The sequence below is a fragment of the Pongo pygmaeus genome, chromosome 9 (genome assembly GCF_028885625.2).
Source record: "Pongo pygmaeus isolate AG05252 chromosome 9, NHGRI_mPonPyg2-v2.0_pri, whole genome shotgun sequence".
In the NCBI taxonomy this organism is placed as follows: Eukaryota; Metazoa; Chordata; class Mammalia; order Primates; family Hominidae; genus Pongo; species Pongo pygmaeus.
In genome coordinates, this window is record NC_072382.2 from 61,125,292 (window position 1) to 61,146,280 (window position 20,989).

Consider the following 20,989-nt stretch of genomic DNA (forward strand, 5'->3'; position numbering starts at 1 on the left):
TCTCAAGCTTCTATTCATATGCACTTTTCCCAAGGCCTGATCAAGAAACCCCAGTTCCCAATGTGCTGATAAGAGGAAATATATTACATTAAAATAACAACAAACTGTCAAGCTAATGAATATATAGAGAAAAGCATTTTGTAAAAGATTCTATGTAAAATACATAATTATGAGGTCATACATTGTCAGTAATATTTTGCATGCTGTGTTTTATGATAGAATAAATTGACTCAGTAGAAAGAGGTCATTTAACTTAATAAGCATCAAAAATATGTCTCAGCCAGCAAGACAATTCAAGTCAATGGCATAAGAAAAAGAAAGAGACACTTAATATTTTTCTAGCACTTAGAATGTTATATATGAGATAGATTTTGAAGGAAGTGTGTGCAGAGGATACTGACTGAGATTTTTAAGAGAATGGTTACAGCAATAAACAAAAGATAATTTTTTTTTTTTTTGAGACAGAGTCTTGCTCTGCCACCCAGGCTGGAGTGCAGTGGTGAGATTTTGGCTCACTGCAACCTCTGCCAACCAGATTCAAGCAATTCTCCTGCCTCAGCCTCCCGAGTAGCTGGGATTACAGGCGTGTGCCACCACGCCTGGCTTCCTTTTGTATTTTTAGTAGAAGGAGGGTTTCACCATGTTGGCCAGGCTGGTCTCGAACTCCTGACCTCATAATCTGCCCACCTCAGCCTCCCAAAGTGGATTTTAATTGATGAGAATTTCTTGGGCAGGATGCCTGCCAGTTGCCTCTTTTACACATATGGACATGACCAGAATAAATAAGCCAAATGTTTGTGAATCTTTATTGGTTTTCTTGTGCTACTACCCAGCTTTCATGAAGGATAAATGCCATGGATTGTTTATGACAAAACTTGCTTTCCAAATAGTTTTCATGAGTATTTTGGATTTCCAGAAATAACGCAAGCCTGAAACTTTAGTAACTCTCATTATTCCTTACTGAAGTTGAAGAAGATAGAGCCCACCTAGAAAAGGATAGGATAGAGAATACAAATAAGCTAAAAATATGACACTGCTTTAAGCCAAAATTCTTTGTAAAATTGTTCAATATTATTTAGTAGGGATACAATAAAACTAATTTTCCACAAATAAAAAATAGTACGCCTTTTTATGCTATAAAAGCTATGTTTAATGTAGCATTTTTGTTTATTTAAAGTTAAAATATTTGAAATTGTGGTTTTTTTCTGAAATTACTTCTTGAGAGGTAGTTTTAAGAAAGGAAAAATTCAACGACAAAGTGAATCACTCATTCCTAGTAAAAAGCACAATACCAGGCATTTTAATGGTTTGGGAATTTTAGTTGACTATGACAACAGACTTAAGGCATGTCAGCTGGTTGGCTTGGGGTTAGTGGTACACCCTGTACAAACTTTGTCCAAAGGTGAGATGTTCTATTTCTGTGCTATCCAGTACAGTAACCGCTAGCCACATGTGGCTGTTGAGCTCTGGAAGTGTGGTTAATACAATTGAGCTGAGAAACAGAAATTTTAATTTAAAACATAGGAAATTGAAATTTTAAATAGCCACGTAGTGGTTAGTGAGGAGCACAGCTACAGCAATGGACGCCAGCAAGGAGGGTCTTTTTGTTTTAATTTCCACTAGAGGGCACTATCTCCTTCAGCAGAAGCAAGAACCATGTGCATTTCACCATTTTCCATCTGGTAGTGGAAAACAGAACTGGCGGCATATTTCCAATTGTCTAGAGATGTCTTAGCCTCTTTATAGGTTGGTGCTCCAAGCCGCCATTCACTTAGTCTGTCCCTTCAGTTATGACTTTCTCTAGCCTCATGTCACGTATTCAGAGCAGTGTTTTCAGCAAGATGTCACTCACTAAGAACATAGAACTGAGGTATGCCTAAAGAGCAGAAATTCATAAGCTAATATTCGATGGAAAACGTTTAAAAGTAAGTGCAGAAAAATGTATTCTGCACAAATAAATTCACTTTCCCTTAAAATTTAAGATTACACTTTCATTTATGTTTTTTCTTTCAGTCTTTTAATGTCATGAATTTCCAAAAAGATTTCTCAAGCTTATTTTACTATGGAACCTTTATTCATGGAGAACTAATTAACTCTACCTGAACAAAGCACAAAGCAGAGTTTTGAAAGCACTGGAAAGATTTTTCCAGAATGAAATTGATTTATTAATTAGTACCCTTCAACAGGCCCCGTCAGCACTTATTTGTCCACATTTTTGTTCTTTCATTCATCCCACAAGTTTTCGCTTGGTTCATAAACATTGTCCCCTTAAATATTTTTCCTTTAAGTTTTTAAATATTTACTGATACATTGAATTCAGTAAACATCTACTATATGCCCAACACTATTGCAGGTGGTGGATATAGTATGGTAAACAAAACTCATGATTTCTACCCTACTACATTCCAGTGGGGAACAGACAAAAAATAAAATATATGAAATGCCAGATGTTGTGTATAATGGAAAAATTAAGCAGGAAATGGGGATGAACTTGCAATTTGAATGTAGTGGGTCAGACAAAATCTCATTGGAAAACCTTTATTTTAGTTTGTTCATGGGATTAAATTACATAATGATTGAAATGGCTTTGACACACTGCACCACACACATAGGAAATGTTTTGTATGTGGAGAAGTGGGAAATTGTTTGGTTTCCTGTTCTGGTCCTGCCCCGATTAAGTAGTATCCAGATATGTCTCTTCATTTCTCTGGAATTTTTGGCCTGTCCCTGCAACTTACCCAGGGCTGCTAACCCAAGGTGTGGCTTCCATAACCTCTCTCATTGGAGCTGGGGCAGGCCTCACACCATCTTTCTTAGAAAGGTCAGTTCAGCTTGGAGTCTTTACTTGAAAATAAACTTAACATTCATTGAGACCTTTTTTATTGCTACGATGTTTGCATTTATTATTTCATTTAACTCTCACAGTACTCTGTAAATTTGATATAATTATGTCTACTTTTTCAGATTACAAAAGTTAAACTAATTGAGATTATTATAAGTCTGCATAGCTTAGTACAGTGATCTTCAAATAATTTTGCTCACTAACGTTTTTAAGGTGACACCTAAAATGTTTCTCTTAAATTTAAATAGTTATAAAATGGAAAATATAAACTTTCCAATATATTATAAATATTGACATTTTAAGCTATTGCATTGCTCTTTTTTTCTTTTTCCAGATGGAGTCTACACTTCAGTCTGTTGCCCAGGCTGGAGTGCAGTGGCACGAGCTAAGCTCACTGCAATTGCCACTTCCCAGGTTCAAGTGATTCTCCTGCCTCAGCCTCCCAAGTAGCTGGGATTACAGGAGCATGCCACCACATCCAGTTGATTTTTGTATTTCTAGTAGAGATGGGGTTTCACCATGTTGGCCAAGCTGGTCTTGAACTCCTGACCTCAAGTGATCTGCTTGCCTTGGCCTCCCAATGTCTTGCTCTTTCAAATACAGCCTTTGGAATCTAAATACCATAGCAATTTGATAATGATGTCATCCATTTCAGAAATAAAGGAGTAGGCTCTTCTTTAACTGTCAAAAATTTTACATACTTCTATTTCCCTTGAATTTCATCATAATGCATTACATTTTATTGTTGAGAGTTTTTTACTCATTCATTTTATTCTTCTTGAAAAAATAGATGAATGTATATTTTCATTTCTCATATCTATAATACTTTATAAATTTTCTTCTAAAATGAATTATCATTGCAAATATTTATAATAGAATTGATTAAACATAAATGTATTACATTTATATCAATTATAAAATATAGACAGTCAATTTTTACTAGGAATGCATCTCTTAACAAGATGGATATTTTTTAATCAGTTCCATCATCCCTGGACAATTCTTACCTACTACTAAAATAAAAAAATGCTCAGCAGCAATTCTCACACTATCTTGTAGTTGTTGCTTTAATGGATGTAAGAGTTGAGAAACTTCATTAACATAAAAAATGAGAATGGGAATGGAAGAAGTTTTGTCATTGCAATATCACAATTCTTTGAACTACTTCTGAGTTAAATGCCAGAAAGCACCTGCTGATCTAGCTTTAAAAATAATTTTTAACGATGTACAAGATATCTTGATTTGAATCTTTTTCAGTTTTGTTGAAAACAAATAGACACCATTTGACTTGCCAAAGATGTTAACAAAATCTTTAGGACTTACTTTCTCAATATCAGCAAAAAAAGTTCCAAATAAACCATTTTGGCATCCCAGAGGCTTTTATACTCTAAGAGGAATGCACCATTGTTAAACAAAGGATATTCTTTGCTTCCAAAATGATTCTACTTTGGAATAGAACATGCTGGGCTCTTTTATAGTGAGTTAATTGGGACAAATGGTATTTTGAAACACCCAGGTTTGGATTTAACCACTTTTCTGACCAATTAAATTTTGCAGTGTTTTTTTCAAATTATTTTCAGTTGGCTCTAGATATATCACAAAAATATAAAAATGTTTTGGTTTCAAGCACGTAAATTCCTCTCGTGTTTTGTCTGGCCACAGTTGTTAAGTTGTGCCAATGACAGTGTGCACAAAATAAAAAGTAGTTATATAGCTATCTATATATGAGAGAGAGAGAGAATAAAAAGTCTGAAAAGATGAAGTCAGAAATTTTCAGAATGTCCATGGGGTAGATTTGGGACATAGAGTAAAATATCATTTTCAGACAGGACCAAAAAAGAGCATCAGATTTTCGTTTTATCCATACATTTTTGTCCTTTTGATCATCTTTTTTTGTGATGTTCTGAGAACACTCTTAAGTGGTATTGATCATTTAGCACTGGGTAAGGACTTTAATAGAAAGGATCAAATGAACTAGCTGTGAAAATCAATATCTTCCAATGACATTTAGACATTTATTCATGCCCCAAGCAAGCTATTTTATCTGTGCTGTTTATAAACGAGTTATTTTTCTTTAAAATTCTCTGAAAGTTTCACAGAAATTTTTTTATTCACCAGATAGCAAGTTACAATGATGAAATTTCTAATGCTAAAAATTAAAAAAAAAAACCCTTGATGGCACTGGTAGACCTTTTGGGGTATGAGCAAAAATTACATCAAAGATAAAAGGAATTTTCTTTCTCAAATTGTGATCAAAATCACACATTGTAATAAATGTTATAAAGGAAAAGACAAGGGTTCAGAGATGGAGAATAACAGTGGAATCCTAATTTAGATAAGAGAATAAGAGAAAGCCTCTCTAAGTAACTAACATTTAGGTCAAGACTCAAGGTATAAACTGGCTTCAGAAAAGTGAATGGAAAGAAATATCTAGACCTCCAATCAGAAAAGAAAAACAATTCTCAAATAAAGTGAGAGAGATATCAAACAGAATTCATTCCCAGGAAGCAAATAATCCAGAAAGTAAGCAAGAACTGTCAAATAACCCAGTCTGGATAATAACATAACATGGAATATGGAAACAAATTGCCTGCAAGTGCTGAGCTTTATAGATCTACTTAGTAAATATGAAATCAGGAAATCAAGAGCTTAAAGTCTAAATAGAAAGCAAAGTAACAGAATGGAAAGAAAAATAAAAATTGTAAACTTAAGGAAATAAAAACAAGTCGAAATAGCATTGTCTATAAACTAGAAATTACCTGAACAGGATATACAAAGCCAATACTCAAAAACTGTTGGAAGGTTTAATCCAATAATCACAAATTAATAGAAAAAAGAGTAAAACAAATGGTGTAAAAAATAGACATAGAAATCAGAGAAAGAAAATCTCACAGTGAGGATATTTGATGTCCCAAAAATAGTGAACCTAACAAATAGAATGCCCCCCAAAATTGTTTGAAATAGAATCCAGAAAAAAATCCTTGAAATAATAAAATCTGTAAATCAAAATCATCAGATTAAAATGGTACACCACATCCCCCCCAAAAAATGTACAGAGGAACATCAATGACAGATTCTGATTATTATTTAATACTGTAGTTTTTGCTTACAGTCATGAGGGAGTAAAAGAACATGGATGTACTCTCTAACCAGGAACAATTAGAAAGCTGGCCAAATATACATAAAATAAAAGTGTTTGGACATTGGACAAATTCAGTAAAGGGTTGTGATCCCTGACAGAAGGGAAACAGATGAATCCTACAATAGCTTCCACTTTTAGCCTATACACAATTTATGGCCCATGAGTGCAGATATAGGGAAGCTGATCAAAGTACGAGGAGTTTTCCCTGAGTTGAAGAGACAGAGATTAGAGTTTAGCGTGGCCCAGGCAACTAGATTTTGCAAGGTAGAATATTGCAGAGAGGATGACTGTTTAGAAAAAACGGCTCTGGGTAATTGAACAGGAGTCCCTTTGAGTCTTTGACTGAATAATAATCTGCCCATGCATAGCATAAAATTTAACAAGACTGTACAAATAACAACATGTAGAAAAAGAAAAATTACCAGGAAGTAGAAGCCAAACAATATCCATAGCTTATTCAGAGCCAGAATTACTCAAGTTCCTTCCAGCCAGGGCAGAATGATATTGTTAAATGCATATGAAATTTACTAGAGACTCCACAAGAAGCCTATCTGGAGCTAAACTGGTACTACGGGAACAGTGACTTTAAACACACCCTCAAAACGCATAAAAAGTTTTAAAACAAGCCTAGAAAAGATCAAACTGAATCACAAGTAGTTTAATTTCTTGCCGGAACAAAATTAATTTCCTTTAAAGAAATAACAACAAAATCCAGCACTTAACAATAAAATGTTTACAATGTTTAACATTCAATCAACAATTGGTAGATACGCAAAAAATAGAAGAAAATGTACCCAAAGAAAAAAATAATTCCATAGAAACAGATACAGAAATGATGAGGTGGAATTAGTAGCAAGAATGATAAAAATCACCTTAAAAATGTGTTTAATATGCTTAAGAATTTAAATAAAAACATGAATGTAATGAAGAGAAAAATGGAAGATTTAAAAAATGAAACTGAGTGGAACTGCAAGAGAAGAAAAATGAAGTATATAAAGTGAAAATTACACAAATTCACTTAGAAGATTAAGAACGAGATACCCATCCCAACTCATTTTCTGAAGCTAGCATTACGCTGATTTAAAAAAAAAAAGATGAAAACGTTATAGGACAAAGAAACTACAGATTAATTTAATATCCATCATCTACATAGACAAAATAAATCCTTAACACTATAATAGTAACAAATTGCATCAAATAATATGTACAAAGTATTATGTATCTTGAACAAGTGGAATTTGTCCCAGAAATGCAAAGATTGTTTAATATTTCAAATCAACCAATGCAATTCAACAAAATAACATTAAAAAAATAAAAATAGAACGTCTTAATAGGTGCAGAAAATGCATTTGACAAAGTCAAATTTATGGTAAAATTCTCAGTTTTTATAGAATAGAAGGAATTTGATCAAAGCCATCTATAAATACCCTGAAGTTGACATCACATTTACTTGTGAATAAACAAATGCTTTCCCCCAAAGATTGTAAACAAAGCAAAAATGTTTATAACCATCATGTTTATTCAACATTGTACTGGATGCCAAAGTCAATGCAATAAGGTAAGAAAAATAAACACAAGTTATACATATTGGAGAGAAAGATATAAAACTGCTTTCATTCACAGATGGTGATGCAATGTAAGTACCAAATTTGGAGAAATCTACAAAAAAAAACTGTGAGAAATAGTAATAAATCAAAATGTAAAGGACCTAGAATAGCCAAAACCATTTTGAAGAAGAATAAATGAGAAGAACTCACACTACTTGTTTTCAAGACTTAATGTAAACTACAGTAATTAAGACAGTATGGTGATGGATAATAAGGATAAACATACAGATCAGTGCAACAGAAGAGTTCATAAATAGAAACATATGCATGTGGTCAACTGATTTTGACAAAAGTTCCAAGCCAATTCAATGAGAAGGGGATAATCTTTTTAACAAATGGTACTGGAACAACTGAATATTCACGTAGGATTAAAAAAAAAAAAAAAGAAATCTTGATCCCACACCATACCAAAACATTAACTTGAAAAGGACCATAGACCTAAACATAAAACTATAAAACTTACAGAAGAAAGCGCAGGAGAAAATCTTTGTGACCCTAGAGTTGCTAAGGATTTCTTCAGATAGGAAATAAAAAGCATGAAACATTTTGGATTTCATAAAACTAAAACCTCCTGCTTTTTAAAGAAATGCCACAGGCTGGGATAAAATATTCATAATACATACATCTGATAAAAACTGATATCTAAATATATATCAGATATGTATAAATCTTACAATTTATAAGAACTCTTATGACTCAGTGTTAGAAGACATCCACTCAAAGACAGGCAGAAGGTTTTGACAAACATTCCACAAAAGAAGATATACAAATGGTCAATACACACATCCAAAGATGTTAAGATTTTTAGTCATCAGGAAAATGCAAATCAAAACCACAGTGAGATACAAATACACCACTAGTAGAATGGCTAAAAATTTTAAAAGCTGACAATGCCAAGTGTTGAGGAGAATGTGGAACAAGTGGAATTGTCATAAATAATTGACGGGAATGTAAATTGTTACAATCATTTGGGGGAATGGTTTGGCAGCTTATAAAATTAAACATATGCTTACATGTAATATAGCAATGACACTTCTAGGTATTTACCCAAGAAAAATAAAAACATATTTCCACAAAACAATATGTACAAGATTGTTCACAGATTTTTTTTTTATGAAAGACAAAAACTGCAAACAGCCAAAATGTCCATCAAGTGAATAAACACAATGTGGTGCATTCATACAATGAACTATTACTCAGAAGTAAAAAGAAACAAACTACTGATATACACAACATGGAGAGGTTCCAAAAAGAATGCAGATAAAAGAGTATATAATGTATGGTTATGATTATTGGAAACTCTAGAAAACTAATCTAATCTACAATCACAACAGATCAGTGGAAGTATGGGTGAGGAAAGGGTGATTGGCTGGGAAGGGGAAGAAGGGAAATTTTTGGGTTGATAGAAATATTCTACATCTTAAATATGGTGGTGATTACATGTGTGTACACATTTGTCAAAATTAATCAAACTGTGAGTGCTCTTAAAGTGGGTGTATCTGATAGTATATAAACTGTAACTTGGAAAAAATTGCAAGGTAACATATAATATCTGATTCCCAGAATCATACTCCTGAAATAATGTGGTACATCTCATGCAAGGCTTTGTTTTAAGTTTCATTCAAATTTTGTGCTAATTCATTCCTGTTTTCCTACTGTAAAAAATAGTATATGCTCTGACAAAATAAAATAACTATGACTAAGAAAAATGAGAAGGTATGAGAAAGTATTTTTATAGCCAGAAGAATACTCTTATTGTCTAAAGAGGACATATGCACCAAAAAATGCAAAGTACAGCTTCAATTCATGATAAATTGTATGATCCTGTTATTAAATATTTACCTATAATTCAGCAATTCCTTAAGCCTATTTTATTCTATTGAATTCAAATATAATTAATGAAGTACATTTAAAAGGCATGTATAGCATGAAACTTAATTATAAAACTATTCTTATTTATCTACTTGCCTACCACCTACATATCAGTGGTTTTTGTCTGATTTTGTATATGTAAATGTATGCTTGGAATCTTTCTTTTTTTTTATTACATTCTAAGTTCTGGGGTACATGTGCAGAATGTGCAGTTTTGTTACATAGGTATACACGTGCCATGGTGGTTTGCTGCACCCATCAACCTGTCAACTACATTAGGTATTTCTCCTAATGCTATCCCTCCCCTAGCCCTTCACCCCCTGACAGGCCCTGGTGTGTGATGTTCCCCTCCCTGTGTCCATGTGTTCTCATTGTTCAACTCCCACTTATGAGTGAGAACATGCAGTGTTTAGTTTTCTATTCTTGTTTTGGTTTGCTGAGAATGATAGCTTCCAGCTTCATCCATGTCCCTGCAAAGGACATGAACTCATCCTTTTTTATGGCTGCATAGTATTCCATGGTGTATATGTGCCACATTTTCTTTAACCAGTCTATCATTCATGGACATTTGGGTTAGATCCAAGTATTTGCTATTGTGAATAGTGCCATGATAAACATACATGTGCATGTGTCTTTATAGTAGAATGATTCATAATCCTTTGGGTATATACCCAGTAATGGGATTGCTGGGTCAAATGGTATTTGTAGTCCTAGATCCTTGAGGAATCGCCACACTGTCTTCCACAATGCTTGAACTAATTTACCCTCCCACCAACAGTGTAAAAGCATTCCTATTTCTCCACATCCTCTCCAGCTTCTGTTGTTTCCTGACTTTTAATGACCACCATTCTAACTGACATGAGATTGTATCTCATTGTGGTTTTGATTTGCATTTCTCTAATGACCAGTGATGATGAGTCTTTTTGCATATGTTTGTTGGCTGCATAAATGTCTTCTTTTGAGAAGTGTCTGTTAATATCCTTTGCCTACTTTTTGATGGGATAGTTTTTTTCTTGTAAATTTGTTTAAGTTCTTTGTAGATTCTGGATATTAGCCCTTTGTCAGATGGATAGAGTGCAAAAATTTTCTCCCATTCTGTAAGTTGCATGTTCACTCCAATGAAAGTTTCTTTTGCTGCACAGAAGCTCTTTAGTTTAATTAGATCCCATTTGTCAATTTTGGCTTTTGTTGCCATTGCTTTTGGTGTTTTGGACATGAAGTCTTTGCTCATGCTTATGTGCTGAATGGTATTGCCTAGGTTTTCTTCTAGGATTTTTATGGTTTTAGGTCTTTTGTTTAAGTCTTTAATCCATCATCAGTTAATTTTTGCATAAGGTGTAAGGAACAGTCCAGTTTCAATTTTCTGCATATGGCTAGCCAGTTTTTCCAACACCATTCATTAAACAGAGAATCCTTTCCCTATTGCTTGTTTGTGTGAGGTTTGTCAAAGATCAGATGGTTGTAGATGTGTGGTGTTATTTCTGAGGCCTCTGTTCTGTTCCATTGGTCTATATATCTGTGTTGGTACCAGTACCATGCTGTTTTGGTTACTGTAGCCTTGTAGTATAGTTTGAAGTCAGGTAGCGCAATGCCTCCAGCTTTGTTCTTTTTACTTAGGATTGTCTTGGCTATGCGGGCTCTTTTCTGGTTCCATATGAAGTTTAAAGTAGTTTTTTCCAATTCTGTGAAGAAAGTCAGTGGGAGCTTGATGGGGATACCACTGAATCAATACATTACTTTGGGCAGTATGGCCATTTTCATGATATTGATTCTTCCTATCCAGGATCATGGAATGTTTTTCCATTTGTTTTTGTCCTCTCTTATTTCCTTGAGCAGTGGTTTGTAGTTCTCCTCAAAGAGGTCCTTCACATCCCTTGTAAGTTGTATTCCTAGTTATTTTATTCTCTTAGTAGCAATTGTGAATGGGAGTTTACTCATGATTTGGCTCTCTGTTTGTCTGTTATTGGTGTATAGGAATGCTTGTGATTTTTGCACACTGATTTTGTATCCTGAGACTTTGCTGAAGTTGCTTGTCAGCTTAAGGAGGTTTGGGACTGAGACAATGGGGTTTTCTAAATATACAATCATGTCATCTGCAAACAGAGACAATTTGACTTCCTCTTTTCCTATTTAAATACGCTTTATTTCTTTCTCTTGCCTCATTGCCCTGGCCAGAACTTCCAATACTATGTTCAATAGGAGTGGTGAGAGAGGGCATCCTTGTCTTGTGCCAGTTTTTAAAGAGAATGCTTCTAGTTTTTGCCCACTCAGTATGATATTGGCTGTGCGTTTGTCATAAATAGTTCTTATTATTTTGAGATACATTCCATTGATACCTAGTTTATTGAGAGTTTTTAGCATGAAGGGCTGTTGAATTTTGTCAAAGGCCTTTTCTGCATCTATTGAGATAATCACGTGGTTTTTGTCACTGGTTCTGTTTATGTGATGGATTATGTTTACTGATTTGCATATGTTAAACCAGCTTTGCAACCCAGGGATGAAGCCAAGTTGATTGTGGTGGATAAGCTTTTTGATGTGCTGCTCGATTCGGTTTGCCAGTATTTTATTGAGGATTTTTGCATTGATGTTCATCAGGGATATTGGCCTGAAATTTTCTTTTTATGTTGTGTCTCTGCAAGATTTTGGTATCAGGATGATACTGGCCTCACAAATTGAGTTTGGGAGGATTCCCTCTTTTTCTATTATTTGGAATAATTTCAGAAGGAATGGTACCAGCTCCTCTTTGTACCTCTGGTAGAATTTGGCTGTGAATCCGTCTGGTCCTGGACTGTTTTTGGTTGGTAGGCTCTTAATTACTGCCTCAATTTCAGACTTTGTTATGGGCCTATTCAGGGATTCGACTTCTTCCTGGTTTAGTCTTGGGAGGGTGTATGCGTCCAGGAATTTATCCATTTCTTCTAGATTTTCTAGTTTATTTGCATAGAGGTGTTTATAGTATTCTCTGATGGTAGTTTGTATTTCTGTGGGATCAGTGGTGATATCCCCTTTATCATCTCTGATGGTAGTTTGTATTTCTGTGGGATCAGTGGTGATATCCCCTTTATCATTTTTTATCACGTCTATTTGATTCTTCTCTCTTTTCTTCTTTACTAATCTGGCTAGTGGTCTATCTATTTTGTGGATCTTTTCAAAAAACTAGCTCCCGGATTCATTGATTTTTTGAAGGGTTTTTCGTGTCTCTATCTCCTTCAGCTCTGCTCTGATCTTAGTTATCTCTTGTTTTCTGCTAGCTTTTGAGTTTCTTTGCTCTTTCTTCTCTAGTTCTTTTAATTTTGATGTTAGGGTGTTGATTTTAGATCTTTCCTGCTTTCTCTTGTGGGCATTTCGTGCCATAAATTTCCCTCTACACACTGCTTTAAATGTGTCCCAGAGGTTCTGCTACGTTGTGTCTTTGTTCTCATTGGTTTCAGAAAACATCTTTATTTCTTCCTTCATTTCGTTATTTACCCAGTAATCATTCAGGAGCAAGTTGTTCAGTTTCTGTATAGTTGTGTGGTTTTGAGTGAGTTTCTTAATCCTGAGTTCTAATTTGATTGCACTGTGGCCTGAGAGACTGTTGGTTATGATTTCCATTCTTTTGCATTTGCTGAGGAGTGTTTTGCTTCCAATTATGTGGTCAAGTTTGGAATAAGTGTAATGAGGTGCTGAGAAGAATGTATACTCTGTTGATTTGGGGTGGAGAGTTCTGTAGATGTCTATTAGGTCTGCTTGGTCCAGAGCTGAGTTCAAGTCCTGAATATCCTTGTTAATTTTCTGTCTCGTTGATCTAATATTGACAGTGAGATGTTAAAGTCTCCCACTATTATTGTGTGGGAGTCTAAGTCTCCTTGTAGGCCTCTAAGTACTTGCTTTATGAATCTGAGTGCTCCTGTACTGGGTGCATATACATTTAGGAGAGTTAGCTCTTCTTGATGCATTGATCCCTTTACCCTTCTTTGTCTCCTTTGATTTTTTGTTGCTTTAAAGTCTGTTTTATCAGAGATTAGGATGGCAATTCCTGCTTTTTTTTTTTTTTCGGTTTTCCATTTGCTTGGTAAATATTCCTCCATCCCTTTATTTTGAGCCTATGTGTGTCTTTGCAGGTGAGATCGGTATCCTGAATACAGCACACTGATGGGTCTTGACTCTTTATCCAATCTGCCAGTCTGTGTCTTTTAATTGGGGGCATTTAGCCCATTTACATTTAAGGTTAATATTGTTATGTGTGAATTTGATCCTGTCATTATGATGCTAGCTGGTTATTTTGCCCATTAGTTGATGCAGTTTCTTCAAAGTGTCGATGGACTTTACAGTTTGGTGTTTTTCCAGTGGCTGGTACTGGTTGTTCCTTTCCATATTTTGTGCTTCCTTCAGGATCTCTTGTAAAGTAGGCCTGGTGGTGACAAAATCTCTCAGCATTTCCTTGTCTGTAAGAGATTTTATTTCTCCTTCACTTACGAAGCTTAGTTTGGCTGGATATGAAATTCTGAGTTGAAAATTCTTTTCTTTAAGAATGTTGAATATTGGCCCCCACTGTCTTCTGGCTTGTAGGTTTTCTCCTGAGAGATTCGCTGTTAGTCTCATGGGCTTCCCTTTGTGGATAACCCGACCTTTCTCTCTGGCTGCCCTTAACATTTTTTCTTTCATTTCAACCTTGGTGAGTCTGATGATTATATGTCTTGGGGTTGCTCTTCTTGAGGAGTATCTTTGTGGTATTCTCTGTATTTCCTGAATTTGAATGTTGGCCTGTCTTGCTAGGTTGGGGAAGTTCTCCTGGATAATATCCTGAAGAGTGTTTTTCAACTTGGTTCCATTCTCCCTGTCACTTTCAGGTACATCAATCAAACGTAGATTTGGTCTTGTCACATAGTCCCATATTTCTTGGAGGTTTTGTTCGTTCCTTTTTATTCTTTTTTCTCTAATTTTTTCTTCTCACTTTATTTCATTAAGTTGATTTTCAATCTCTGATATCCTTGATTCTGCTTGATCGATTCAGCTATCCGCCCCCCCGGATATTACAAACCATGTCACAGGGGCGTGGACACCCCCCACGATATGGGGAGTATTATCACCCCCCTCTTCCCCCACTGGATATTACAAACCATGTCATAGGAAGGTGGACACCCTCCACGATACGAGGAGTAATATCACACCCCTCTCCCCACCCTGGATATTACAAAACATGTCACGGGGGTTGGACACCCCCCGCAATATGGGGAGTAATATCACCCCCTTTCCCCCCAGTGGATATTATGAACCATGTCACAGGGGGTTAAAAACCCCCCACAATATGGGGAGTAATATCACACCCCTCTCCCCCCCCAGATATTACAAACCATCTCATGGGGGGTAGACACCCTTTGCAATATGGGGAGTAATATCACCCCCGTCTCCCCCAACTGGATATTATGAACCATGTCACAGTGGGGGAAAAATCCTCCATGATATGGGGAGTAATATCACCCCACTCTCATCCCCTGGACATTATGAACCATGTCACGGGGGGGTGAACACCCCCCACAATAGGGGGAGTAATATCACCCCACTCGCCCATCCCCTGGATATTACAAGCTGTGTCACAGGGGGGTAAACAACCCCCACGATAAGGGGAGTAATTTCACTCCCCTCTCCTCCCCCTAAATATTATGAACCATGTCACAGGGGGGTGGACACCCCCCAAGATGGGGGAGTAATATCACCTCACTGTCCCCCACCGGATATTACAAACTGTGTCACAGGGGGGTGGACAACCCCCACAATATGGGGAGTACTATCACCCCCCTCCCCCAGGGTATTGCGAACCATGTCACGGGGGAGTGGATACCACCCACGATAGGGGGAGTAATATCACCTTTCTCTCCCCACCTGGTTATTACAAACCGTGTCACAGGGGGGTGGACACCCCTTGGGATATAGGGAGTAATATCACCCCCCTCTCCACCATCTGGATATTACGAACTATGTCACAGGGGGATAGACACCCCTCGTGATATGGGGAGGAATACGCCCCTCTCCCCACCTGGATATTACAAATCATGTCACGGGGGGGCGGACATCCCCCCACAATATGGGGAGTAATATCACCTCCTATGCCCCCCTAAATATTATGAACCATGTCACAGGGGGGCAGACATCCCCCCAAATATGAGGGGTAATATCACTCCCCTCTCCCCTCCTGGATATTACAAACCAAGTCACAGTGGGGTGGACACCCCCCATGATGTGGGGAGTAATATTACCCCCCTCTTCCCACCCTGGATATTACAAACCATGTCACAGGGGGATGGACACCCCCCATGATGTGGAGAGTAATATTACCCCACTCTCCCCCGCTGGATATTACAAACCATATCACAGGGGGATGGAGACACAAGGCATTAACAATATTTCGAGTAATATTATCTTTCCCTTTGAACATTATGAACAATATGACAGAGGGGTGTACACCTCCTGCGATATTGGGAGTAATGTCATCCCCTCCCCCACTGGATATTAGGAACTATATTACTGGGGGATGTATTCCCCCTTCAAGATTGGGAGGAAGATCATACTTGCCCTCCCTGAATGTTTGAAACAATATCATAGGGGGTTGTACACTTTTATGATATTGGGAGTAATATCACCCTTTCTCCCCCTGGAAATTAGGAACAATATCACAGGGGTGGTGTACACCCCTGTGATATTTAGGGTAATATTATTGTCTTCTCCCCTCGATATTAGGAACAATATTACAACGGCGGTGTAAAGTACCTGCCAAATTGGGAAAAATACTATCCTCTCCCCCTCATATATTAGAAACAATAACACAGGGGGAATGTACACCCACTGCCATATTGGGAGTAATATCATACTCGCCCCATTCCCCAGATATTAGGAACAATATCACAGCGGGGGTGTACACTTTTACGATATTGGGAGTAATATCATACTCTCTCCCCCTGGAAATTAGGAATAATATCACAGAGCTGGTGTAGACCCTCTGCGATATTTAGGATAATATTATCACCTCCCCCCTTGATATTAGGAACAATATTACAAGGGGAGTGTAAATTACCTGCCAAATTGGAGGTAATACTCTCCTCTCCCTCCCTGTATTTTAGAAAATATAACACACGGGAAATGTACACCACTGCGATATTGGGAGTAATATCTTCCTCTCCCCACCTGGATATTAGGAACAATAACACGGGCGGGGCATACACCCCTCGCGATCTTGAATGTAATGTCATCCTCTCCCTTCCTTTATATTATGAACAATATCACGGGTGGTGTACAACCCCTGCAATATTGGAAGTAGTATCATCCATTCCCCCATGGATATTAGGAACAATATCACAGGGGTAGAGTACACCCTCTGCAATTTCGGGAGTAACATCATCCTCTCGTTCCCTGGATATTATAAACAACATCACGGGGGGGTGGGGGGTGTACACACCCTTCGATATTGGGAGTAATATAATCCTTTCCCTCCCTGTATATTAGGAGCAATATCACAGGGGGTGGTGTAAACTTGCGATATGGGGATTAATATCACCCCCCTTTCCCGCCCTGGATATTACAAACCATATCACAGGGAGGTGGACACCCTTTGCGATATGGGGAGTAATATCATGCCCCTCTCCCCCCCCCCCCGATATTACGAACCATATCACAGGGGAGTGGACCCCCCCCCACGATATAGGGAGTAATATCACCCCCCTCTCCCGCCCTGGATATTAGGAACCATATCACAGGGGGGTAGACACCCCCCACGATATTGGGAATATCATCCTCTCCCCCCTGGATATTAGGAACAATATCACAGGGGGTTGTACACCTCCTGTGATATTGGAAGTAATATCATCCTCTCCCTCCTGGATATTAGCAACAATATCATAGGGAGTGTGTACAACTCCAGCGATATTTGGAGTAATATCATCCTCTCGCCCCATGGATATAAGAAACAATATCACAGGGGATGTGTACACCCCATGCGATATTGTGTGTGATGCCATTCTTCCCCAACCCCTGCAATATTGGGGTGTAATACAATTCTCTCCCTTCCTGGACATTATGAACAATATTACTACTAAGTGATATATTAGGAGTAATATATACATAGAATATTATGAGGAATATCACAAGGCGTACACCCACTGTGATATTAGAAGTAATATCTCCCTAAAATATTAAGAAGAATATCTTCACCCACTGTGACTTTAGGAGTAATATCTCCCTAATATGTTACAAATAATATCGCAGGGTGTACACTCACAGTGATGTTAGGAGTAATATCTCCCTAGAATATTACAAATACACATGGTGTACACCCACTGTGACTTTAGAAGAAATATCTCCCTAAAATAATACAAAAATATCACAGTGTATGCAGTAATATCTCCCTAGAATATTACAAATAATATCACAGGGTGTACACCCACTGTGAGATTAGGAATAATATCTCCCTAAGATATTATGAATAATACCACAGGGTGTACACCCACTGTGATAATAGGAATAATACCTCCCCAGGATATTATGAATCATGTCACAGGCTGTACACCCAGTATGACATTAGGAGTAATATCTCCCTAGGATATTATGAATAACATCACAGATTTTACACCCAGGGTGTGCACCCACTGTGATATTAGGAGTAATATCTGCACAGAATATAACAAATAATAGTACAGGGCATGCACACATGATGTACACCCACTGATATATTAGGAGAAATATCTCCCTAGGATATTATGAATAACCTCCCAGAGTGTACACACATGGTATACACCCTCTGTGGCATTAGGAACAATAACTTTCTAAAACGTTATGAATAACATCACAGAATGTACACACATGGTTTACACCCACTGTGACAGGTGCAGTATCTCCCTTGGATATTATGAATAACACCAAAATATCACTGTGATATTAGGAGTAATTTCTCCCTAGAATATTACGAATAACATCACAGGGAGTTCATTCATGGTGCACACCCACTGTGATATTAGGAGTAATATCTCCTTAGGATATTACTTTTCATATAAAGGTGTGTACATCCACTGTGATATTGGGAGAAATATTTCTCTAGGATATTATGAATAATATCACAGAGTGTATACCCACTGTGATATTAGGAATAATAATTCCCTGGGTTATTATGAATAATATCACTGGATGTACACCCACTGTGATATTAGGAGCAATATCTTCCTAAGATATTACAAATAATTTCAAAGGATGTGCACACATGGTATATACCCACTGTGATATTAGGGGTAATATCTACCTAGGATATTATAAATAATATCACAGGGTGTACACCCACTGTGATATTAATTTTTTTAGGTTATTATGAATAATATCACCAAGTGTACAAACATGGTGTACACTCACTGTGATATCAGGAGTAATATCTCAGTAAAATATTATGAATAATATCACAGGGTGTGCACCCACTGTGATATTAGGAGTAATATCTTTGTAGGATATTACAAATAATATCACAGGATGTATGCCCACTATGACATTAGAAGCAATATCTCCCTAGGATATCAAAAATAATATCACAAGGTGTACAACCTCTGCATCCTGGGTTCTAAGGGATTCTCCTGCTTCAGCCTCCCGAGTGGCTGGGATTACAGATGCCCATCACCACGCCTGGCTAATTTTGTATTTTCAGTAGAGACGGGGTATCACAATGCTGGTCAGGCTGGTCTGGAACTCCTGACCTCAGGTGATCCACCAGCCTCAACCTTCCAAAGTGCTGGGAATACAGGTGTGAGCCAACGTGCTTGGCAGAGAGTTATATATTAAATAAATTTGGAAACATAGCTCCCATATTTGAGTGTGCATTTACTTTTATGAAGAAATTATGTCAGAAAACCTAAGGATGATAATAAATATGAAAAGTAACTGGCATGTAAAAAGGTCTTTTGATCAAGAACTATAAGGGTCAATTCCATTTTTAGATAATGTGATCCTAGCTCTTGTATAGTGCTTATAAATATTCTACATCAAAGGAATTTGTTGCACAGTGTCAGAATAAAATAAAGCCTATTTCACTGCTTCTTAATTTTTAAATTAGATTGAGTTTGTTTTCTTAGAGAACATTTTTTATTTTATTTTTTCTGAAAAGAGTAGGCCATATTTTACTGAGATCTTGGACTTGTTATATATTACGTTTTGGTCTTCTAACATTCTCCAGTGGGTTTTCTCTAAAGTAGGTATGCACAGAAAGAGGTGAAAAGCAAAAAAGTAAATCATGTAATAATTCTGAGATTTTTGGGTTTGTCACAACTGAGAAATATTGCTGAGGGTGTTTGGTCCTCAAGTGTGAAAATGTTCCTTGTGAATTGCTTGTATCCAAAATATACACACAGCATTAAGTGCTGGTTTTTATCTTTTATTTTTCCAATCCTTTTTTCTTCTCAAGGTATCCAAGTCACACAGAGCCACAGAATCTCACAGGTGTCTCAGAATTCCTCCTCCTGGGACTCTCAGAATTCCTCCTCCTGGGACTCTCAGAGAATCCAGAACTGCAGCCAGTCCTTGCTGGGCTGTCCCTGTCCATGTGCCTGGTCACAGTGCTGGGGAACCTGCTCATCACCCTGGCTGTCAGCCCTGACTCCCACCTCCACATCCCCATGTACTTCTTCCTCTCCAACCTGTCCTTGCCTGACATTGGTTTCACCTTGGCCACGGTCCCCAAGATGATTGTAGACATGCAATCACATAGCAGAGTCATCTCCCATGCGGGCTGTCTGACACAGATATCTTTCTTTGTCCTTTTTGCATGTATAGATGACATGCACCTGACTGTGATGGCCTATGACTGATTCGTGGCCATCTGTCACCCCCTGAACTACCCAGTCATCATGAATCCTCACCTCTGTGTCTTCTTAGTGTTGGTGTCTTTTTCCTTAGCCTGTTGGATTCCCAGCTGCACAATTGGATTGTTACAATTCACCTGCTTCAAGAATGTGGAAATCTTTAATTTTGTCTGTGACTGATCTCAACCTTGCCTGTTCTGACTGTGTCATCAGTAACATATTCATACATTTAGATAGTACAATATTTGGTTTTCTTCCCATTTCAGGGATCCTTTTGTCTTACTATAAAATTGTGCCCTCCATTCTAAGAATTCCATTGTCAGATGGGAAGTATAAAGCCTTCTCCACCTGTGGCTCTCACCTGGCAATTGTTTGCTTATTTTATGGAACAGGCATTGGTGTGTACCTGACTTCAGCTGTGTCACTATCCCCCAGGAATGGTGTGGTCAGTGTTGTATGTTGTGGCCACCCCCATGCTGAACCCCTTCATCTGCAGCCTGAGAAACAGGGGCATTCAAAGTGCCCTGTGGAGGCTGCGCAGGAGAAAAGTCTAATCTCATGATCTGTTTCATCCTTTTTCTTGTGTGGGTTAGAAAGGGCAACTACATTAAATCTCTACATCTGCAAATCCTGCCCCCTTTGTCACATTATTTTTGTTGCTTGATGGCTTATATTCCTTTCCACATTTCCTATGTGAATATTGCTTTGTTATGCC

The 20,989-nt window shown here is 37.4% G+C and overlaps 1 pseudogene; it reads left to right on the forward strand.

The window, feature by feature from the left end:
* The first annotated feature begins 19,316 nt into the window (after window positions 1-19,316).
* LOC129008636 (olfactory receptor 7E24-like) lies at window positions 19,317-20,828 on the forward strand (annotated as a pseudogene).
* Window positions 20,829-20,989: the final 161 nt, after the last annotated feature.